This window comes from Theobroma cacao, chromosome 3, assembly GCF_053813885.1.
Source record: "Theobroma cacao isolate CCN51 chromosome 3, ASM5381388v1, whole genome shotgun sequence".
Taxonomy (NCBI): Eukaryota; Viridiplantae; Streptophyta; class Magnoliopsida; order Malvales; family Malvaceae; genus Theobroma; species Theobroma cacao.
The window spans coordinates 16,996,632-17,021,808 of record NC_142641.1 but is presented as its reverse complement, the minus strand read 5'-3'; positions in this window follow the sequence as shown (position 1 = coordinate 17,021,808).

The window sequence follows — 25,177 nt, the reverse complement described above, 5'->3', positions numbered from 1 at the left end:
CATCCATGGAGGTTTGGCCAGCATGGGTGTCCATACCCACTTTCTAATTTTGCATGGAAATGAGAAAAAATGCATGGGTAGTGAAAATCACAAGGAAAATCAATGAAATTTACCTTTTTAATGCTTGATTTCTCGATTTCTCTTGATTTTCTCCAAAATTTTCAGCTAGGGTTCTTATTTCTTTTCCCCCTTTTCACTCCTGGTTTGGACGGCTTGAAGAAGATGCAAATTCTGGAAATTTTGACCTTTTTAAATGCTAAAATAATATAATATTATTTTATTCATTTTTTTTGTTTTATTAATTTTTTAAATTCTAGCCATCCATTTGTTTCCAAATTTTCACCATACACTTGTCCCACATATCCATAGCTTAGATAAAATTCTCAGACTTATCCAATGTCATGACTCGGAACTCTCATCAGGCCAGTGACAACCGCCGCGACGTCCTGATAGGCACTCATTACCCCGAATGCTGATCGGAACCCCGCAAGGCTTAGCATCAGCTTCCGCATCTCCCCAGTGAGCGACAGTTATTAAATCTTACATTTCAAGAAATCATAAGTCGTTTCCAAATCAAAATAATAAAATATTATTTTTTGGCTCATAGGGGCATTTTTGTCATTTTTTTGGATAATATAGAAACTCGCCAAAAACATGGTGTAAAAGCTAAAATATGTTCATACATATTTTAAATCAGATAACGAAAATATAAAATTACTTTTACAATGACACGTGGGCCCCCAACTAACCAATAAGATGTGAGTCTGTGAACCTATAATTTTGATAATGCAAGGCTAACTGAAGTCCTTGATGCAATCGGCTACCTACCGGCTATCCCGAACCTAAAAAATGTGGAATTGAGGGTGGTGAGATTATAAAATCTCAGTGAGTAAACAGACACCATCAAAACTATCTAAAGGCGAGTAAATAGAGACAATTAAAAAATAATTAACTTCAGCAAATTTTTCACATCACGAATATTCATTTCAACCAAATAATCAATATGGCTCGTGAATTACTCAAAACTTGGCCCATGCCAAATCCTGTACTCGGTGACACCTGGACCAAGGGTATCCAACCGAGTTCGCCAAGGCTGTTAAAAATTTATATTTCGCATAAATCATATTTTTATTTTGAAACATAGCCGTTCCTTGGCGTTCGTTGAGTCTCACTCTCACGCGGTGGTCCATGTGAAGTGCACTCAAAAAGCCCACCTCAGGAGATACCCTACGTGCCTTTACGACCGAGGTGAGAAAATAAAGGAGTTTACCGTGCCCCTCTAATAGGCTGGCCCACGGAACCCCCCACCATTGCAGTAGCTAATCTTTTATCTACCACCTGATTTATAAAATCTTTTTCTGCATGACATGGCAATTTATTGCAACCTAGCCTCTCAAGGCTAAATACACAGTACAAATAATTCTAACACCAAAATCAGTTTAGCCATTCATGCTCATTTATTGTCATAAGCCATTCAATTTAAAACCATAAATTTACAATACAAGCAGACAGTCTCCAATTACTCTATTTTCAAAACTAGTATTCGATTTTTCAGAAAATTTATAAAATCATTTTATAAAATCACAATTTCTCGTAAAATATAGCAATTTACCATTTAAACTCATTTTTCATAAAATCACACAATTGTATAAAACTACTCTAGATAATTAAGATGATAATAAGTTTACTCACAGTTTCTAAAAACTAAATTCGGGTACTCCAACTATTACTCCTCGAGTGCGATTTCTTTGCCCTTGCTAGAGGATTCACCACCTTGACAAATTGTACAATTAAGAGGTTTACTACTTTGGTACTAAACAAAAATAAACTAATTTATACTACTAATGCATGATATGAAGTGCAAAATGTCTAAATTTTGCCTAAACACGGTGTTAGCCTATTTCGATCTTTTACTCGATAAATCGATATACGCGTCCGTTTAAACTCCAAATTAATTTTTTTTCAATTTCTATACCTCAACTGCACCCAAATTGACTTAATGTTCCTCAGTTTGGTGCAAATTATCAGTCCCGATAGCAAATTACGAAAATACCCCTAGTGGGTAAAAATTCGTATTTTTGCTCTGAAAATTTTCATTATTTTTCTAGGCTCATAATTCATCATAATTCATCATAATTCCTCAAATAAACATCAAGATCAGCAACCAATATTCCCCTAGAAAATTCAGCATAATGGGTTTCAATGGGAGAAAATTATTTCTCTAGCTTATTTTTGCTATATTTCAATATAACCTAACTAAAATCACTTAATTCAATTAAAATCAACCAAAACTCAAGTTCAAAACTCATCCATGGAGGTTTGGCCAGCATGGGTGTCCATACCCACTTTCTAATTTTGCATGGAAATGAGAAAAAAATGCATGGGTAGTGAAAATCACAAGGAAAATCAATGAAATTTACCTTTTTAATACTTGATTTCTTGATTTCTCTTGATTTTCCCCAAATTTTTTCAGCTAGGGTTCTTATTTCTTTTCCCCCTTTTTCTCTCCTGGTTTGGACAGCTGAAGAAGATGAGAATTCTGGAATTTTGGCATTTTTAAAGGCTAAAATAATATAATATTATTTTATTTATTTTTTTGTTTTATTAATTCCTTAAATTCTAGCCATCCATTTATTTCCAAATTTTCACCATACACTTGTCCCACATATCCATAGCTTAGATAAAATTCTCAGACTTATCCAAAATCTTGGTGGAGTAATTTTTAAAATTTACACTTTTACCCCCGTAAAAGTCAAAAATTACATTTTGCCCCAAAAACTGAAAAATTGCCCATAGACATATTTTTCATCCCTTATACTCATACCATTCTCCAATTTGTCAAATGTGATCTAAATTCTCTCAAAATCTCAAATTTTGTCTGTGGGTGGAAAAATTACGATTTTACCCCTACACTCCAAAAATCACCGGAATTAAACTTTTTCACTACCAAACCCTCAAATTATACTCCAATAAGTTTAATATAATCAATCTTAATTAAACGGGATTAAAATTTTCCATATTCGTCCTCAGGTGGCAAATTACCATTTTACCCTTAGAATACTTAAAGTCCGGATTAACTCCATATCGAACCTCAAACTCTGAATCCTTATTTTAAATCAACCCATGGGTTTTAGTTTTCTCAAATTCATCCTCGATTCTCTGTTTAAACTAGTTCAAGACTTATTTGACTGAACCGTACCATTAGGGGCAATACAGTCATTTAACTTGTTTTTCGGGGCAATTCAATATACAAACATGCTATCCAAAGCATGTGAATGATATGTCACAGATAATTTAGGGTCGGGTGTTACAGCACCACCTCCCTTAAAATAAAAATTTTGACCTCAAAATTTCATTTATCAATCTCAAAGAACTAATGGGGGTATTATCTTTTCATCATATCTTAAGTTTAAATCTTGAACCACCAAGAACCATTTTTCACTTGAACTGATCATTACATCATATGCAATACCACAATTCTTAAGAGTCATCCTTTTTCCTTGATTATCCGTTATACCTCTACATTACCTTGTATCTTTCTTGCATTACAATATTGATTTGTCACTTAAGACTCAAACTCATTTGAATCATGTATACCTCAAGCATTTTCGAATTCCAATTTCCATAATGTATTAGGAAAATTTCATTATCTAACTTCATTTTCAAGGTTAACTTCTATCATCCTTTGTTCTACTCTTTCATATAAATTTAACATCATTTTTTCTTAACCAATTTACAAATTGTACCTGAAATTATAAAACTTGAAACTAGATTCCCCTCAAATACTTTTCAATATTAATATGAATATCACTTTCTGCTTATAGCTTCCTTTTTATAACTACATAACTTAGTGTTTGCTTTAACGAGATCCAGAGCAAAACTTCTCTTGAGTATTTCCTTGGGAATATCTATCTTAAACTTATGTCTCACAACAAATGATTACTTAACTCGTGACTTAGCCATTTGACTCCTCAGCAAGTTTCAAAATCCCACATCTTATACTCATCTCGTATAATGTATAATTCTTCCTCAAAGGTATTTAAATATTCTTGAAACACCTAATCACATATTTGCTCTTTCATACTTCAAGTATATCATTTCCATAAAGGTGTACCCAACTACTCATATTTCAATTTATCTCCAAGAGTTTCTAGCATGTCACCTAGTTTACTTGTGTTATTACTAATCCTTTCCTTTCAACAAAGTTAAGACAAGATCAGTATATTCTCATAACAATATTCTATATCAACTCATTTGCTATATCATTATTGAAATCTTTATTTACATTTTTCCTCACTTGGTATTGACATCTCTTATTAGTATCTCATACATTCATCTAACCTTTCGCTCGCTTCCTCATTAGTCTTTAACAAGACTTAATCTCTTATTTTCCTTATTTCTTAAGATTTGACTTCAGTCATCATATTATTCATCTTAACACTCCCCATGTTAATTTATTTTTATGTAACCATCTTAAAAACTCTCTAACTTTTCTTTCTCTTACATGCCAATATACAAGCCAATAAAGAAACTTTACAATTTCACTCATAATCTTTATCTTAATACCTCCCCAATGCACTTAAGATTCCAAACAACAAAGCTTAGCATGAAAACAAATGACCATTCCTCAACTCGTAAGTTTCATCTTCATGCCACTCTCAATTTGCTCATGCTTGCTAGCCATTAGGGGTTCTTAACGCGACAGCGTTTGATAGTCAGTACTGTGGCGTTGCAACTATTTGAATTCACTTTATCCCAGTAACTCTTCTACCTTTAAAGCTATTACCTCAATTATTCACAATCGTGTGGCTTCCCTCTGAGTCTATACCACAATTAGCAATACTAACTTTCTATCACAAGTATGCGATCAGAACATTGATTTAATGTCTTTATTTTGCCACTAACATTCATATATCTTTACCATAACATTTAGTACGAGTTTGCTTAAGCAAAGATCTCCAAATTTATTCATAGCTACATGTATCTCAGATTGCACATCACTTATCATCAGTCAATAAATCTCACTTTAGAACACTCTTTCCATATTGTATAGTAACTTCACCATATAGTATCACGACACTATATTCCTCCATTCTACTATCATGCATACTCCATAGAATTTAATTAAAAGATTTATGTACCTTAACTAATGCCAATTCCATTTAATCATATCTTAAATACTCCAAACTTGTAAATTACAACTCCAAGTGTATGTCCATATATTGATAATCTTTATATATTTCATGAAAACTACAACTTACAAACTAGTTTTCTATCATATGCACACTATTAGAACATTAACTTCAAGATGTTTAATTCTCCTTTGGTGATATGTTAAGATCATTCCTGGATACATTTTCATATTAACATTGATATGCCTTTACCATAGCATTTAGTGCAAATTTGATAAAGAAATTGTCTCCAAATAACCCTTAAATACATAATTATCAAATTGTATACCACTAAACATCAAGATCTTGACTTTATTCATCAATAATCAATCACATTTATTAAGTGAATAATTTACTTAGTTATTACACCTTGTCTTTGCAATCATAAGATCAAAGTTGTCCTAAACTTAGGATGCAGAAGTTCTCTCTCTTAGAGTATATCCAAACATCAACATTTTCTAAATTCCTTGCTCTGGGGAGATCACCTTTAAGACTGATCATTCATATCATAGACCACACTTTGAACCGAATACACTTTTAAATTGATCTTTCAAGTAATTCGTATATCAATCTCAATTATAGAACTTCATATGGCACTTAGACTAGATTCGACATTTCCAAGTCATTTAACCTTAAGCTGCCAATTCCACATCTAGTCCTTTAGTCCCTTGGCTCCTCCTTACTATGCATAACAAACTTCAAGCTTATCCTTAGAGCAGATTTGTTTACTAACTTCTTACTTCATGACCACACATCAATTATAGTAATCATTAGTACTCACTCTCGAGTTAGTTCACGTGCTTATATCCATGAACTATAATAGATCCAATCAATTTTTAAAATCTCACAATCGCTTAATTGAAATCAACACCCCTTTTATATGGGCATAACACGCTTAATTAACATAGTGTTCTTATCTTCATGCACATATGTATGAATTTACTCTTACCTCAATGCTTAATTTGTACACTCCACCAAATGAATAAATTATCACGGCCTATTTGTCCAATTCCAAATTTCTCTATCCATAATCGACGGGATATATCATTTCATTAATCTTTCATTAGGAGCATTCGTTTTTAGATCTCTCCAACACTGGCTCGTGTCACGGGTGGCATCTTAAACCCGAACAACGGCCCTACTTATGACCTTTGCATGACATTAACAAGGAAGTGGATTACTGGGAACAGGAGTTCCTATAGCTCGCATAAGATCTATAAGAAAAACCAAAACAAGTCTAAAGAACTCCAAATTCTATATGCAGATGCACGTATTCTATTCTACCTAACCTGATTTAACTTAACTAACTTAACTTAACTTAACTTGAGCCACGCAGTGTTAGTGTGGATTTCTTAAAACAACTTTAAAACCAAAAACTTTAAAATCCAAAGCTTTAAAATCAAAATCTCTGATCTTTAAACCATGCTCTGATACCACTTTAATTCTTCAGACCCAAAACTCCCATCGGGCCCGTGACAACCGCCGCGATGTTCCGATAGGCACTCATTACCCCGAATGCCGATCGAAACCCCGCAAGGCTTAGCATCAGCTTCCGCATCTCCCCGGTGAGCGACAATTATTAAATCTTACATTTCAAGAAATCATAAGTCGTTTCCAAATCAAAACAATAAAATATTATTTTCTGGCTCACAGGGGCATTTTTGTCATTTTTTTTCGATAATATCGAAACTCGCCAAAAACATGGTGTAAAAGCTAAATATGTTCATACATATTTTAAATCAGATAACGAAAATATAAAATTACTTTTACAATGACACGTGGGCCCCCAACTAACCAATAAGATGCGAGTTTGTGAACCTATAATTTTGACAATACAAGGCTAACTGAAGTCCTTGATGCAATCAACTATCTACCGACTATCTCGAACCTGAAATGTGTGGAATTGAGGGTGGTGAGATTATAAAATCCCAGTGAGTAAACAGACACCATCTAAACTATCTAAAGGCGAGTAAATGGAGACAATTAAAAAATAATTAACTTCAGCAAATTTTTCACATCACGAATATTCATTTCAACCAAATAATCAATATGGCTCGTGAATTACTCAAAACTTGGCTCATGCCAAATCTTGTACTCGGTGACACCTGGACTAGGGGTATCCAACCGAGTCCATCAAGGCTGTTAAAAATTCATATTTCGCATAAATCATATTTTTATTTTGAAACATAGTCGTTCCTTGGCGTTCGCTGAGTCTCACTCTCATGCGGTGGTCCACGTGAAGTGCACTCAAAAAGCCCACCTTAGGAGATACCCTATGCGCCTCTACGATCGAGGTGAGAATATAAAGGAGTTTACCGTGCCCCTCTAATAGGTTGGCCCACGGAACCCCCCACCACTGCAGTAGCTAATCTTTTATCTACCACCTGATTTATAAAATCTTTTTCTACATGACATGGCAATTTATTGCAACCTAGCCTCTCAAGGCTAAATACATAGTACAAATAATTCTAACACCAAAATCAGTTTAGCCATTCATGCTCATTTATTGTCATAAGCCATTCAATTTAAAACCATAAATTTACAATACAAGCAGGCAGTCTCCAATTACTCTATTTTCAAAATCAGTATTCGATTTTTCAGAAAATTTATAAAATCATTTTATAAAATCACAATTTCTCGTAAAACATAGCAATTTACCATTTAAACCCACTTTCCATAAAATCACACAATTGTATAAAACTACTCTAGATAATTAAGACGATAATAAGTTTACTCACAGTTTTTGAAAACTAAATTCGGGTACTCCAACTATTACTCCTCGAGTGCGATTTCTTTGCCCTTGCTAGAGGATTCGCCACCTTGACAAATTGTACAATTAAGAGGTTTACTACTTTGGTACTAAACTAAAATAAACTAATTTATACTACTAATGCATGATATGAAGTGCAAAATGTCTAAATTTTGCCTAAACACGGTGTTAGCCTATTTCAGTCTTTTACCCGATAAATCGATATACGCGTCCGTTTAAACTCCAAATTAATTTTTTTCAATCTCTATACCTCAACTGCACCCAAATTGACTTAATGTTCCTCAGTGTGGTGCAAATTATCAGTCCCGATAGCAAATTACGAAAATACCCCTAGTGGGTAAAAATTCGTATTTTTGCTCCGAAAATTCTCATTATTTTTCTAGGCTCATAATTCATCATTATTCATCATAATTCCTCAAATAAACATCAAGATCAGCAGCCAATATTCCCCTAGAAAATTCAGCATAATGGGTTTCAATGGGAGAAATTATTTCTCTAGCTTATTTTTGCTATATTTCAATATAACCTAACTAAAGTCACTTAATTCAATTAAAATCAACCAAAACTCAAGTTGAAAACTCATCCATGGAGGTTTGGCCAGCATGGGTGTCCATACCCACTTTCTAATTTTGCATGGAAATGAGAAAAAAATGCATGGGTAGTGAAAATCACAAGGAAAATCAATGAAATTTACCTTTTTAGTGCTTGATTTCTTTGATTTCTCTTGATTTTCCCCAAATTTTTTCAGCTAGGGTTCTTATTTCTTTTCCCCCTTTTTCTCTCCTGGTTTGGACAGCTGAAGAAGATGAGAATTCTGGAATTTTGACATTTTTAAAGGCTAAAATAATATAATATTATTTTATTCATTTTTTTGTTTTATTAATTCCTTAAATTCTAGCCATCCATTTATTTCCAAATTTTCACCATACACTTGTCCCACATATCCATAGCTTAGATAAAATTCTCAGACTTATCCAAAGTCTTGGTGGAGTAATTTTTGAAATTTACAATTTTGCCCCCATAAAAGTCAAAAATTACATTTTGGCCCCAAAAACTGAAAAATTACCCATAGACATATTTTTCATCCCTTATACTCATACCATTCTCCAATTTGTCAAATGTGGTCTAAATTCTCTCAAAATTTCAAATTTTGTCCGTAGGTGAAAAAATTACGATTTTGCCCCTACACTCCAAAATCACCGAAATTAAACTTTGTCACTGCCAAACCCTCAAATTAAACTCAAATAAGTTTAATATAATCAATCTTAATTAAACGGGATTAAAAATTTCCATATTCGTCCTCAGGTGGCAAATTACCATTTTACCCCTATAATACTGAAAGTCTGGATTAACTCCATATCGGACCTTAAACTCTGAATCCTCATTTTAAATCAACCCATGGGTTTTAGTTTTCTCAAATTCATCCTCGATTCTTTGTTTAAACTAGTTCAAGACTTATTTGATTGAACCGTACCATTAGGGGCAATACAATCATTTAACTTGTTTTTCGGGGCAATTCAATATACAAACATGCTATCCAAAGCATGTGAATGATATATCATAGATAATTTAGGGTCGGGTGTTACATCCAAAGTCTTGGTGGAGTAATTTTTTTGAAATTTACACTTTTGCCTCGTAAAAGTCAAAAATTACGTTTTTACCCCAAAAACTGAAAAATTACCCATAGACATATTTTTCATCCCTTATACTCATACCATTCTCCAATTTGTCAAATTTGATCTAAATTCTCTCAAAATCTCAAATTTTGTCTGCGGGTAGTAAAATTACGATTTTTCCCCTACACTCTAGAAATCACCAAAATTAAACTTTTTCACTGCCAAAACCTCAAATTATACTTCAATACTCAAATAATACTCCAATAAGTCAAATGGGGCCAAAAAAAATCTTTTCTAAAAATTCCCATTGTGTCCCTAGGTGGCAAATGACCATTTTGCCCTTGGACAGTGAAAATTTTGGTGTGACTCCAAATTGATCCTCGAACTCCAAATCACCATATTAAACCATTTTGGGACTTTAATATTCTTAATTTCATTTTAAATTCTCTATTTGATCTAGTTCGAGGCTTAAATTAACTTAATTGTACCATTTGGTACATTGTCGTCTTTTAACGATTTTTCTTTCGGGGCTTTCCAAGTATGCAAGCATATTGTCAATCATATAAATGACATGGCAAGTATTTTATAAAGTCAGGCTTGACATAGTAAAGTTGGGAAGGAGGGCACGTGGATCATAGTCATTCTTGGCCGTCACAATCTCTCTCTATAAACAATCTTCCTTATTAGCAAACCTCCATAACCAATTAGAAAGCAATGCTCTATTTTTCACCTCTAAATTACCCAACCCAACACCCTTATTCTCATTAAAACCACAAACAGTCTTCCATCTTACATAATGAACTCAATAATTTTGCCTATTACCAAACCACAAAAAAAATTTCTCTGAAATTTTTCGAGTTCAATTTGGACACCTCTAGGCATTTGAAATAAGGACATATAATAAATAGGTAAACTATTTATTACAACTATATCAAAGTCACTCTATCCCTCATTGATAGCAATTTAGACTTTCAATTGTCTAACCCTGCTTCAACACGCTCTACCATCAGTTTCCAAATTTTTAAGTTACTTTGAAAGGCACCCAAAGGAAGCCTTAAATATGTGGAAGGAAGAAAACTCACTATACAATTAACACAGGTCGCCCAACTTCCAAGAATACTATGATTGACTCTTAATCTAAAAGACTACTCTTGCAAAAATTTATGTTAATCCTAAAACAATCTAAAAACATTGTAAAATTCTTTTGATGTTCAAAAGATTTTCCAGATTAGGCATGCAAAATAAAAGGCTATCATCTACATATTGTAAATGAGATAATGAAAGATTACCCTAACCATTATCAGTGCTGCCACACAATTCTCTCTCATTATTCGTATTCATCAAACAACCAAATACATCCACAACCATATTAAACAAAAAAGTTGATAATGGATAGCCTTGTCTTAATCCTATCTTCATCTTCACTATTTTAGTAGGTGACCCATTAACTAAAATAGCCATAGATGTCATTGAAACACATTCCATAATCCATCTCCTCCATTTCTCTTCAAATCTAATTTAATGCATTGTAAACTCCAACAAACTCCAATTCACACATCATATGCCTTTTCAAAGTCCACCTTAAACATCAAATGTCACGACCCGGTACTCCCCTCATGCCTGTGACAACCGTCGCGGTGTCCCGGTAGACACTCATTACCCCAAATGTCAACCCGAAACCCCGCAAGGCTTTACTATCAGTTTCTCTGTTCCCTTGTGAGCAACCATTGTCAAATATCATGTTCTAAAAGATTTTAAGCTGTTTCCAACTTTAAACAAATAAAATATTAATTTTTCGTTTCACAGGGGTATTTTAGTCATTTTTTCTCAAAAATTTTGAAACTGGCTAAAACGTAATATACAAGTACAAAACACATAATTCACATTCAAAATGAGTTTAAAAGTCTAAAATCTTCATTAAAAACGAAATTATGGTTATTTGAATATAATAAGAAAATAAAAGAAACATTAAGTAAAATATTCTATTTTCTTATAAAACAATATTTACAGAGTTATACGTGAATAATTTTTATAGCGTAAAAGTTAAATAAATTTATACATACTTAAATACAGTAAGCCAAAATATTTAATTTAATTTACAATAACAAGAGGGCCCCCGAATAAACAAAAGTAAAGAGGACTGTGAACCTACGGTTTGGAAAATGCAGATCCAACGGTAGTCCTCGATGAGATCAGCTATCTACAGCCTATACTGAACTTGAAATAGGTGGAAATAAGGGTGGTGAGATTATAAAATCCCAATGAGTAAACAGACATCATCATAAATATCTAGAGTTGAGTACATGGAGACAATAAAATAAATCATCGTAAACTGGGTCACAGCATAAGAATACATTTCATTTAAAATATGTAAAGAGGCTTATGAATCTCATAAAAACTAGACTTGTGCCATAAATCCATTCTCGGGGACATCTTGGCCTAGGCATCCTACCGAGACCGTCAAGGCTGTTAAAATTCACATTTCACATAAATCATGTTTTTGTTTTGAAAACATAGCCATTCCTTGGCGTTGGCTGAGTTCCCCCTCACGTGGTGGTTTGGCATGAAGTGAACCCTAAGCTTTACCCTAGGAGATACCCTACGCGCCTCTCCGTTCGAGGTAAGAATATAATGGGGTTTACCGTGCCCCTCTAAAAGGTTGGTCCACAGAAACCCCCTACTGCAGTGATTAATTAATATATATAATCCACCATACAATAAAACTCAATAACATGATATGGCAATTTTATAATTCACAGTCTTTCAAGGCAACCAAACAATTCGCATTTCAATAAAATTGTCAACTAGCCAATCATGCCCGATTTATCATAAGCCAATCAATTTAAACAATCAAATTGCCACAATTAAATGTCTCCGTGTACTCATTTTTCAAAATCACTATTAATTTCAAAACAATTTATAATTTAATTTCATTGAAACACATTTATTCATAAAACATGAAATTTACCTTTTTAAATTCCTTTTTCCATAGAATTCATGAAATCATCGAAAAACCACCCTAGATAATTAAAATGACAGTAAGTTTACTCACAATGTCTAGAATGTAGACTTTCAACGCACTCTGTCTACTGGTCCTCGGACGCAATTTCCTTGCCCTTCTCGGAGGACTCACCACCTTGACACAATACAAAATCGAGAAATTCACTACATTGGTACTAAATTGAAATTAAACTAATTTAGACTATTAATGCATAATAAGGAATGCAAAAATGCACTGATAACTATCTAAACTAGGTATTGGCCTAATTCGTCTTATCACCCGATTAAATTACTAACGCATCCAATTTAATCCCAAATTAATTTTTTTCAGTTTCTATACCTCAATTGCACCCAAATTGACTTAATGTCCCTTACTGTGGTGCAAATTATCAGTCTCGATAGTAAATTACGAAAATACCCCTAATGGGTAAAAATTCATATTTTTGCTCCGAAAATTCTCATTATTTTTCTAGGCTCATAATTCATCATTTCTTAACCAATTCTCCTAGAATAAAAATCAAACTCATCCTCACTCATACATGGTAAATTCGGCCATTAATGGTTGTGGGAGAAAATAAATTCTTTTCTTGTTGTTTTGTTTCTAAATATGCTAAACTAACTAAAAACACTAACATAACTTAAAATCAAATTAATCTAACAGCTTTCTCTCTCCTAACCCGTTTTGATCAGCCAACAATTCATCATAAAAACATGTAATTTAAGCATGGAAAATAAGGAGAAATGCTTAAGGAAAATAGATTTCAAGCTTAAGTTGAAAAATCCTACCTTTTTCACTTGTTTTCCTTGATTTTCCACACTTTTTCTCTTGAAATTCCTCACCTAGGGTTTGTTCTTCCTCTCTTTCTCTCTCTTCCTTGCTTGGCCAAATATTTGGAGAGTAATGGGCTGATTTATGCTGGTTTTTTAGTTACATAATAAAATATCCTAAGCTTGACACATGGCATGTTCTTATTGGTCCATTTTTAAAATTTTTAAAATTTAAACATTTTATCTCCACCACATGATTAGTCAAGGGTCAAAGATGAAGATAAAGGAAGACCATGTGCTGGAAAAAATGTCCTGATGGTGGAAAATTACAATTTTACCCCTGGGGTGGCAAAATTACCATTTTACCCTTTTACTCCAAATTATACCGAAATTAAAATTTTTCACTTCTAAACCTCAAATCATACTCCAATAAGTCAAATGGGGTCAAAAAAAATCTTTTCTAAAATTTCTATTTTGTCCCCAGGTGGCAAATGACCATTTTACCCCTAGATAGTGAAAATTTCGATTCGACTCCAAATTGATCCTTAAACTTCGAATTACCATTTTGAGTCATCCTTGGACTGTGACACTCTTAATTTCACCTTAAAATTCCTATTTGATCTAGTTCGAGGATTAAATCAACTTTATTGTGCCTCTAGGTACAATACCGACTTTTATAAATTTTTCGGGACTCTCTTAGCATGCAATCATGCTATCATCACAGGTATGTCATGAATTGTATTTTATAAGGTCGACCTTTACATCAAAGCACCCCCTTTCTTTTTTCAAAGAAAATCAACCATTGTATTTGCAATGAGAGCGCAATCCAGAATCTACCTACCTTGAACAAAGGTAAATTGATAACTTCCTACCACCCCTTAATTAATTTTCTAAGTCAATTAAATATGAGTTTGGAAATAATTTTGTATATACTCCCTACTAAACCAATTCATCTGTAATCACCCACTCTACTAGGATTAGTCACTTTAGGAATTAATGAAATGAAGCTTTCATCAATTCCATGACCCAACTTCCCTAAATAATAAAAATCAGTCACACAAAACATTACCTCATTTTTCACAATTTGCCATTGAGTTGTAAGAAAGTTAAATTTAAAACCATTGGGGTCAAGAGCTTTATCCCTATCAGAATCTTTAATAATTCCCCAGACTTCATCTTTAAAGAAAGGAGATTCCAATGCAACCACCGCCTCATCTGATAAGTTTTTAATCCCACAACACAAGTCATCTAGTTTCAGTGTCTTTCTATCATAATAGAGTTTTTGAAAATCCTTATAAATTTCTTTTTAATGAGAATCAGATCATCAATCAACCATTGATTCACGTTAATACTTGTTACTCTATTAATCTGTTTTCTTTCAATTACGAATGCATGGAAATATTTTGTGTTTTTGTCCCCTTCATAAATCCACTCACTTTTGCATTGCTAATTCCATTTTTGCTCCTCTCCTCTATATAATCTCCATAAATTACTCCTTTTCTACATAATAGAATCCATCAACTCGTAGCCTTCTTCCTAAGCTCGCCATTCTAAGTCATTTTATGAAGATCCCCTTCAATAACTCAATTTTTTGTGTCATAACCCTAATTGTTTCTTTTACCATGTACAAATAATAGGTCTAAGATTCTTAAAACCCTTCCATATTGTAGGACCATGGCTAGTTTCCCCCATTGCCTTAGACCAAGTTTTTGTAATTAAATTATGAAGACTTTCCTTTTCCATCTAGTAATTAAACTCTTTAAACGACTTTGGAGCCCAATTGAAATTCAATCCCCCTAACACCATAAGATTGTGATATGATAGGGAGCTAGGTAAACATAACTGTAGCATATCTGGATAGCAATTTAGCCACTCATTTTCAATTAAAATCTTGTCTAAACATGAGAATGCAACCTTTTCTCTCTTGTTGCTCCATGTAAACTGTCCCTCAGATAATAGTAATTCTACCGAAGCAATTTCTTAGATAGAATTAGCAAACAAAGCATCCGATCTTGTAAATTCATACTTTCCCATTCTTTCATAAATTGATTTCACTACATTAAAGTCCTATCCAACACACCACCAAATGTCTTTTTTTTTAATCTCATTCCATAACACCATCCATAATTTTTTTTGTTCATGACCTTCATCCGATGCATAGACATTAATGAACCCACATCGCTCATTTTGGCCATAAACTCTCCTCGTTAGAATAATAAAATTCCTATCAACAAATCATTCTTCCTCTACCAAAAATTATCCTGCCACAAAGTAGAACGACCACCTAACAAACCCTTTATATCCTCCCTACAACCTTGAACTTTACCTCAACCCCAAATACTTTCAACAAAACACAACTTTTTTTTTTAAATTTAGTCTCCTGCAAGAATACTATCGTAAGGCTTTCTTTATTAATAATTCTTCTAATAGCTTGCTTTTTTCCACCTTTACATATTCCACAAACATTCCATGTAAACATTCTTATTTAAAAAATTCCACCCCACACAAATCAAACAAACTAGTCGACTAAACTAGGTTAACCCTTTCTTCTTCCTTCAAACTCACTAATGTATCACTAAATTCTTCCCTCGCATTCTCGAATGACATACCCACAACTTTACCAACTTTCCATGTTTTTACAGCTTCCATCTTATTAGTATCTAAAGTGAAATACTGTCACGACCCGGTACTCCTCTCGAGCTCGTGATAGCCGTCGTGGTATCCCGGTAGACACTCATTGCTCGAAATGTCGACCCGAAACCCCGCAAGGCTTTACTATCAGTTTCTCATTTCCCTTGTGAGCAACCATTGTCAAATATCGTGTTCTAAAAGATTTTAAACTGTTTCCAACTAAAAATAAATAAAATATTAATTTTTGTCTCACAGGGGTATTTTGGTCATTTTTTTCTCAAAATTTTCAAAACTAGCTAAAACGTAATATACAAGTAGAAAACACATAATTCATATTCAAAATGAGTTTAAAAGTCTAAAATCTTCATTTAAAACGAAATTACGGTTATTTGAATATAATAAGAAAGTAAAAGAAATATTAAGTAAAATATTCTATTTTCTTATAAAACAATATTTATAGAGTTATACGTGAATAATTTTTATAGCGTAAAAGCTAAATAAATTTATACATACTTAAATACAGTAAGTCAAAATATTTAATTTAATTTACAATAACAAGAGGGCCCCCGAATAAACAAAAGTAAAGAGGACTGTGAACTTACGGTTTGGAAAATGCAGATCCAATGGTAGTCTTCGATGAGATCAACTATCTACAGCCTATATTGAACCTGAAATTGGTGGAAAGGAGGGTGGTGAGATTATAAAATCCCAATGAGTAAACAGACATCATCATAAATATCTACAGTTAAGTACATGGAGACAATAAAATAAATCATCGTAGACTGGGTCACAGCATAAGAATACATTTCATTTAAAATATGTAAAGAGGCTTATGAATCTCATAAAAACTAGGCTTGTGCCATAAATCCATTCTCGAGCACACCTTGGCCTAGTCATCCTACCGAGACCGCCAAGGCTATTAAAATTCACATTTCACATAAATCATGTTTTTGTTTTGAAAACATAGCCATTCCTTGGCGTTGGTTGAGTTCCCCCTCATGTGGTGGTTTGGCGTGAAGTGAACCTTAAGCTTTACCCCAGGAGATACCTTACGCGCCTCTCCATTAGAGGTAAGAATACAATGGGGTTTACTGTGCCCCTCTAAAAGGCTGGTCCACAGAAACCCCCTACTGCAGTGATTAATTAATATATATAATCCACCATACAATAAAACTCAATAACATGATATGGCAATTTTGTAATTCACAATCTTTCAAGGTAATCAAACAATTCGCATTTCAATACAATTGTCAACTAGCCAATCATACCCGATTTATCATAAGCCAATCAATTTAAACAATCAAATTGCCACAATTAACAGTCTCTGTGTACTCTATTTTTCAAAATCACTATTAATTTCAAAACAATTTATAATTTAATTTCATTGAAACACATTTATTCATAAAACATGAAATTTACCTTTTTAAATTTCTTTTTCCATAGAATTCATGAAATCATCTAAAAATCACCCTAGATAATTAAAATGACAGTAAGTTTACTCACGATGTCTAGAATGCAGACTTTCCATGCACTTTGTCTACTGGTCCTCAGATGCGATTTCCTTGCCTTTATCGGAGGACTCACCACCTTGACATAGTACAAAATCGAGAAATTCACTACATTGGTACTAAATTGAAATTAAACTAATTTAGACTATTAATGCATAATATGGAATGTAAAAATGCACTGGTAACTATCTAAACTCGGTATTAGCCTAATTCGTCCTATCACCCGATTAAATTACTAACGTGTCCAATTTAATCCCAAATTAATTTTTTTCAGTTTCTATACCTCAATTGCACCCAAATTGACTTAATGTCCCTCAGTGTGGTGCAAATTATCAGTCTCGACAACAAATTACGAAAATACCCCTAATGGGTAAAAATTCGTATTTTTGCTCCGAAAATTCCCATTATTTTTCTAGGCTCATAATTCATCATTTCTTAACCAATTCTCCTAGAATAAAAATCAAACTCATCCTCACTCATACCTGGTAAATTCGGCCATTAATGGTTGTGGGATAAAATAAATTCTTTTCTTGTTGTTTTGTTTCTAAATATGCTAAACTAACTAAAAATACTAACATAACCTAAAATTAAATTAATCTAACAACTTTCTCTCTCCTAACCCATTTTGATCAGCCAACAATTCATCATAAAAACATATAATTTAAGCATGGAAAATAAGGAGAAATGCTTAAGGTAAATAGATTTCAAGCTTAAGTTGAAAAATCCTACCTTTTTCACTTGTTTTCCTTTATTTTCCACACTTTTTCTCTTGAAATTCCTCACCTAGGGTTTGTTCTTCCTCTCTTTCTCTCTCTTCCTTGCTTGGCCGAATATTTGGAGAGTAATGGGCTGATTTATGCTGATTTTTTAGTTACATAATAAAATATCCTAAGCTTGACACATGGCATTTTCTTATTGGTCCATTTTTAAAATTTTTAAAATTTAAACATTTTATCTCCACCACATGATTAGTCAAGGGTCAAAGATGAAGATAAAGGAAGACCATGTGCTGGAAAAAATGTCCTGATGGTGGAAAATTACAATTTTGCCGCTGGGGTGGCAAAATTACCATTTTACCCTTTTACTCCAAATTATACCGAAATTAAAATTTTTCACTTCTAAACCTTAAATCATACTCCAATAAGTCAAATGGGGTCAAAAAAATTCTTTTCTAAAATTTCCATTTTGTCCCCAAGTGGCGAATGACCATTTTGCCCCTAGATAGTGAAAATTCAGATTCGACTCCAAATTGATCCTCAAACTCCGAATTACCATTTTGAGTCATCCTTGGACTGTGACGATCTTAATCTCACCTTAAAATTCCTATTTGATCTAGTTCAAGGATTAAATCAACTTTGTTGTACCTCTAGGTACAATACCGACTTTTGTAAATTTTTCGAAACTCACCTAGCATACAATCATGCTATCATCACATGTACGTCATGAATAGTATTTTATAAGGTCGGGCTTTACAAATACTATTCCAACTCCTCATGTAATCATGAATTGAATCTTTTGCCCAATTACTGCTCTTGAAAACTCAACCCCCTCTATATGTACTAGACTTATTTATTGTGCTTCCTTTTCTAACTTGGAGTCTGCCTCGTGATCTCTTTACAACACATACCTCTTCCATATCACCACCAATCTCCCCATCAACTGTTAGTATAAGCCTTACAAGCCAATCTATGGTTGTATGGGAATTGCAATTTTGAAATATTCATGTATGACATTTTGTTATTCTTAATAGCACTGAGGTAGTTCTTTATCCATAAGTTTGTGATTTAATTACTTTTTGTACTTATGTAGATAAAGCCCATGGAACTATATATACCTTGTAAAGGAACTGTATTGGGATACAATTATGATATCCTTATGCATTAAAGCATTGCTCTTAAAAGTTCCTGATCATTGCATTATTGAGACAGGGCATCAATAATGCTCAAAGATTGGCACATGTTATGTTCCTTACTTGTGAAGTAACCAATCGCTTTCATAGGTTGAAGTATAGAGATACTTGGAACTAGCATGTGGGTGCCTGCCATAGGAGAGCGAGTTCATTGAGCATGACCCGCTATGAGAAGTGCATTTGGTACCTCACTCAAGTGTCTATGCAATACTTTTCATGTGTCAGTTGTGTAACTACTCCCTAGACTTGAGATAACAGGTTGTTTTGTATGTGGAGTACTATGCTTTGATTTCATCCTTACGGGTACTTAATCAAGGATGACAAAACAGGATGTTTTTTAGTATAGTATGAAGCATATGAAGGCAAATGAGTGGTCAAGATAAGAATCATCACCCCAAGTGATTCAAGGGGAAATATCTCATTAGCTCTTGGTTAACATTAGCTTAATCAAATCCTTGGCCAAGGTGATTAGGAGATTATGAAATGAGTTTCATAAGTCTCCATAATGCTAATGATCTAATTGCAAGAACAAATATGGAGATCGATAAGAGTAGGCACTGCACCAAGCTCTTATCATCTTCGAGATATATGATGAGGGAATGAATTACTCTGAAAAATTATAGACTGAAAGGTTGTCAAAGAATCCTTTGACTCTCCTAACAATTAGGTGGCCATGATGCATTGCTAGATGCCAATCATGGTCTATGGATTTGAATTAGTTAATTTAAAATTGAATATGATTCATTTAAATTAATTAATTAATAATATTATAATTCAATTCTATTGCCAACATGTTAGGAACCTAATGGGTCACACAAAAAGGTTACAATTTGGATTAAATTGAGAGCATGATGATTTAAGTTAGACTTAAATCAAATTTTAGGTTTTAACTACTAAGGATTTAATTAAATGTAATATTTTGTACTTTGATATGGTGGCTAATAAAGCTTATCGGATGCTAATTGAGGTTAATTGGAATGTTTAAAAGTGATGAAAGGTGAAAAGTGTATTTTAAGATAAAATATTTCTCACGTGAATATATAATAATATTTTTATCGAAGAAGAATTTGTGAAATAAAAAGTGATTCAGAAGTGAATTGAAGCATAATAAGGTATTTTGGGTACCAAGGAAACAAGTGAAAAATTTTAAAATAAAATAATATTAAAATATTAATATTTGAATCGATGTCAAAATTTTTCATGAAGGAGGAGTATATGGTCAATCTAAGTGGGGGAGAGGAAGAACGAAAATTTTTTTGAGAAAAATGAAGTTAGTGGGGCCCACACATTGTTATTAAATAAAACTAATGCGAGAAAAAATATATTTTAAATATTATGGTGACACCGCGTTGAGATACAAACTTTATATTTCATTTATACATGTGTAAAAAAAGGTAATAGAAGGAAATTGAAATTAAAAGAATGTTGGAAGGACTAAATTAAAAAGTGAAGAACCTTAGAGGGTAAAATGGTAATTTTACCATTAACTTGGTCAAAGCTTTCCAAGGAAGCTTTGACTTTTTCTTTTTCAGCCATGACCGTCCTTATCCTCTCCACCAAGATATTTTCTTCTTCTTCCTCATCCATCCCAACGCCATTTGCATGCTTCACCAAAAAATATCAAGTTTTTTCATTTTTTTTCCTTGTTTTCTTTTCCTTTCCTTTCTTTTCTTACTTCTTTCTTCTCCTAACTTCTAGGGCACTAAACTTGCAGCTTTTAACCCCAATTTTCAGATCATCTAAACCCTAAAAGAGAGAAAGAAAATCTCTCTTCCTTTCCTTTATTTTCAATTTTTACTCCACTTTCAACAACACTTGGATTTTGGCTTCAAATCTTCATTTTAAGGCTGAAAGGTATATATTTTCAACCTTTGAATTTTTGAATTTATGGGTTTGTAATTTTTAGACTTTATTTTCTAAGTTTCTTCAAATTTCCTTTCCTTGAAATTTTCTAGGTTGGGTTGATCTTTATACCTTCAAGCACCAAGGTAAAGAAACTTCAAACTTGAATAATTAGTTTAATGGGTTTGTGAATTAAACTAGAATTCTAGGTTAAAAGTTGGGTTAGAGTGTAGATTGTATAGTTTATATTTATTAGAATTGTTAAATTCAAACTATGACTTGATGGAGGTTGTTATGGCTTATTGGTAAATATAGGTTTAACGGTATTTCGGGACTACTTGGATTAAGATTTTCTTAGGTGGCATCGTTAAGGTGAGTGAACTTGCATTTAAAATGCTTTGAACAAATGCATAAGTGTTTAATTGAATCACCTTAAATGTTTTATCGGAATTTTCATTAAAACGTGCATGGGAACAACCCCTTGATGAAATGTTTTTATGTGGTAAAATATGTGATATAATGAAACCATGTGTTCCTATATTATTTGGATATGTGTGTTATGCTTTGAGTGATAATGCTGTATAACAGCTATAACTGTGCACGTGTAGTGTGGAAGTACACATAATGGTGCTAGTGGTGTACTGTGTGGGAGTGCACATGCTAGTAATGATGTGGGCGGGAGTGTGTATGATGATATATTGAAATGTGCGTGTAAGGAGTGCATAAAAGCTGATGACCGGTGGTTGCATGTATGTTTATATATTTATACACTATAGAGATATTTATATATGCTATGAAAAAGTTAAGGAAATTTTATGTGATTGTATTGAATGATGAAAACTAATTTTCTTAAATGTTTTAAATGAGTTAAAAGACATGGCATTGAGTTTTGTTTATGGCATACAAAATTGCATTGTTTTCAAAAAAAGTGCATCATGTTTTCAAAAACTTTCAGTATTGGCTGCTTGTTCCCTTCCTATGTTCACTCACGAAGTTTATACTCATTCTTTTCAAATTCATGTTTTAGTTTCAGGATCGAAGGTAGCTGGATCTTAGGTCGAGATGCTCCCTCCTATTCATCTTTCAGTAGGTTCACCATGCCACTAAATGTTAGCACCCACGCCAAGAGTCACTCCACTGACGGTCAGGGTCATTGTATGTGTATATTTATACTTAATGTGAATTGCTAAGATTCATTTGTTAGACTATCAATGTATATTATGATCGATGATGCCATTATGCGTAAATACTTGGGTTTTATGAATTGTTTTCAAAGAAACTATATTTGAATATTATGAATTATAGATTTTAAAGAAATATGGATGATAGATGGCCTAATGTATAGGTTCATATAGAGAGGCTTGCTTGGGCCTAGTGGGCTGTGCCTATTAGGCCCTTGCGCTTGTCATGGATCGAGATTTGGGCTGTGACATTAAAAGAGTTTAATTAGGTATTGGTTAAATATTATAATTGTTATAATATTAAGGACTTATTTTGTAAATTTTATAGATATAAATATCACATTATAGCCACTCTTTTTTTTTAAAAAAAAGGAAAGAAAACAAAAAAAAAGGTTTTTCTCTTGAGTGCTGCCACTCTTGAGAAGTTTATTTTTTTTTGTTTTGAAAAAAAAAATTCTCCTTTGATTCTTTGTTACAAATCAAAGAAGAAAAGTGGACAAATCATTGTCCACTTGCTAGCACAAGCCCGTGGCATAAAGCTCTCTCCTTGAGAAATATCCGTTGCAATCGTGTTTGCATCATTGGAGGCCAAGCGATTGAGTGGCTAGGATTCTTTCACACAAAAGGTGTTCACATTTTGTCACCAAAAGGAATCCATTTGATTACGATATCACTTGAAAAGGTACAATTTTTGTCACGACCCGGAACCTGCCTCAGGCCCATGACAATCGCCGCGACGTCCCGATTGACACTCATTATCCGGAATGCCAACCGGAACCCCGCAAGGCTTACATATCAGTTTCTTTCCTTTCTTGTGAGCAATCATTGTTAAATATCGAGTTTTTAGAGAATATATACTATTTTAGATAAAAAACAATCAAAATAAAATTTTCGCCACACAAGGGTATTTTGGTCATTTTTTCTCAAAAATTTCAAAACTGGCTAAAACGTAATATACAAGTACAAAATACATAATTCATATTCAAAATGAGTTTAAAAGTCTAAAATCTTCATTTAAAACGAAATTACGGTTATTTGAATATAATAAGAAAATAAAAGAAATATTAAGGGAAATATTCTATTTTCTTATAAAACAATATTTATAGAGTTATACGTGAATAATTTTTATAGCGTAAAAGCTAAATAAATTTATACATACTGAAATACAGTAAGCCAAAATATTTAATTTAATTTACAATAACAAAAGGGCCCCCGAATAAACAAAAGTAAAGAGGACTATGAACCTACGATTTCGAAAATGCAGATCCAATGGTAGTCCTCGATGAAATCAGCTATCTACAGTCTATACTGAACCTGAAATGGGTGGAAAGGAGGGTGGTGAGATTATAAAATCCCAATGAGTAAACAGACATTATCTTAAATATCTAAAGGCGAGTAAAATGGAGGCAAGTTTAAACAATAAATTTCAACCCATTTCATAATGTTTTCAATTTATTTCTTAAACCATAAAATATTTGTAATTTACCAAAACAATTGTTAAGGCTTATGTCTTTTATTAAAACAAGGCTCAAGCCAAAACTAATCCTCGGGGACACCTTGGCCGAGGCATCTAACCGAGTCCGCCAAGGGTGTTAAAATATTCACACGTGAAACACATTTTTATTTTTAAAACTAGCCGTTCCTTGGCGTTGGCCGAGTTACACATTCACGTGGGGGTTCGACGTGAAGTGAGCTCTAATACTACCCCGGGAGTTACCCTCCTCGCCTCTACAACCGGAGTAACTATATAACTGGGTTTACCGTGCCCCTCTAATAGGCAGTCCACGGAAACCCGTCACTGCAGTGACTAACCCACTAATTTTAATAAAATTTCGACAGTATAACGTGACTTTTATTTATTTATCCAACCTGCATAGTAAAACAACTTACATAAATTTCCCAATGCATTCACAAAATATAGCCACGTATACTCATTTCTCATAAGCCATTCCTAGGAAAATATATATTTTTCAAGTCAATTTGTAGCCTCCAATTACTCAATTTCATAATCAATACAATATATTTTTATTTATCACATTTATTCCTAAAACATCAAAAATCCCGTTTTCATTTCATAAAATACATAAAGGGCATTTAAAAATAAACTCTAGATAATTTACAATAATAATAAGTTTACTCACCGTTTGTACAAATTAAAAGCTTTCTAAGCGCCCCGATCACTACTCGTCGGGTACGACTTCTTTGTCTTTTTCGGAAGGCTCTCCTCCTAGACACATTACAAAAATTTACACAATTCATCACATTGATGCTAAATCACTATATAATTAACTTAAATCCTATACTAATGCATGGTATGAAATGCAATAGCCTAAAACGGCTTAAACGCGGTATTAACCTATTTTTGGCACTTTGCTCGATAAATTGCTAACGCGCTCCATTTTAGCTCTAAATCATTCCATTCTCTCTCCAACATTTCTAACCATTAAATATCAACCAATAACCTTCTAAAAACAACAAAATCAGCTCACTCCCTTCCTTGGAAAATTCGGCCAAAAATGGGACATTAAGTCGGTTAATTTTCTACTTTGTTTTTCTATCACGTTTAATCGTTTTTTCATCATTTTCTCTTCATTTTCCTTAGAATAAAATCAATTCATCATCATTGTACAGCATTGAGCATCCAGCCAAGAGTGGGTATTGTGAAAATTCAATGATTTCTTGCCCAATTTAATTTCTAAACACATTTAACTAACTAAAACTATCAATTTAACTAAAAATCAAAACCTAAAAATTTCAATTTCTCTCCCCTAGAATTTCGTC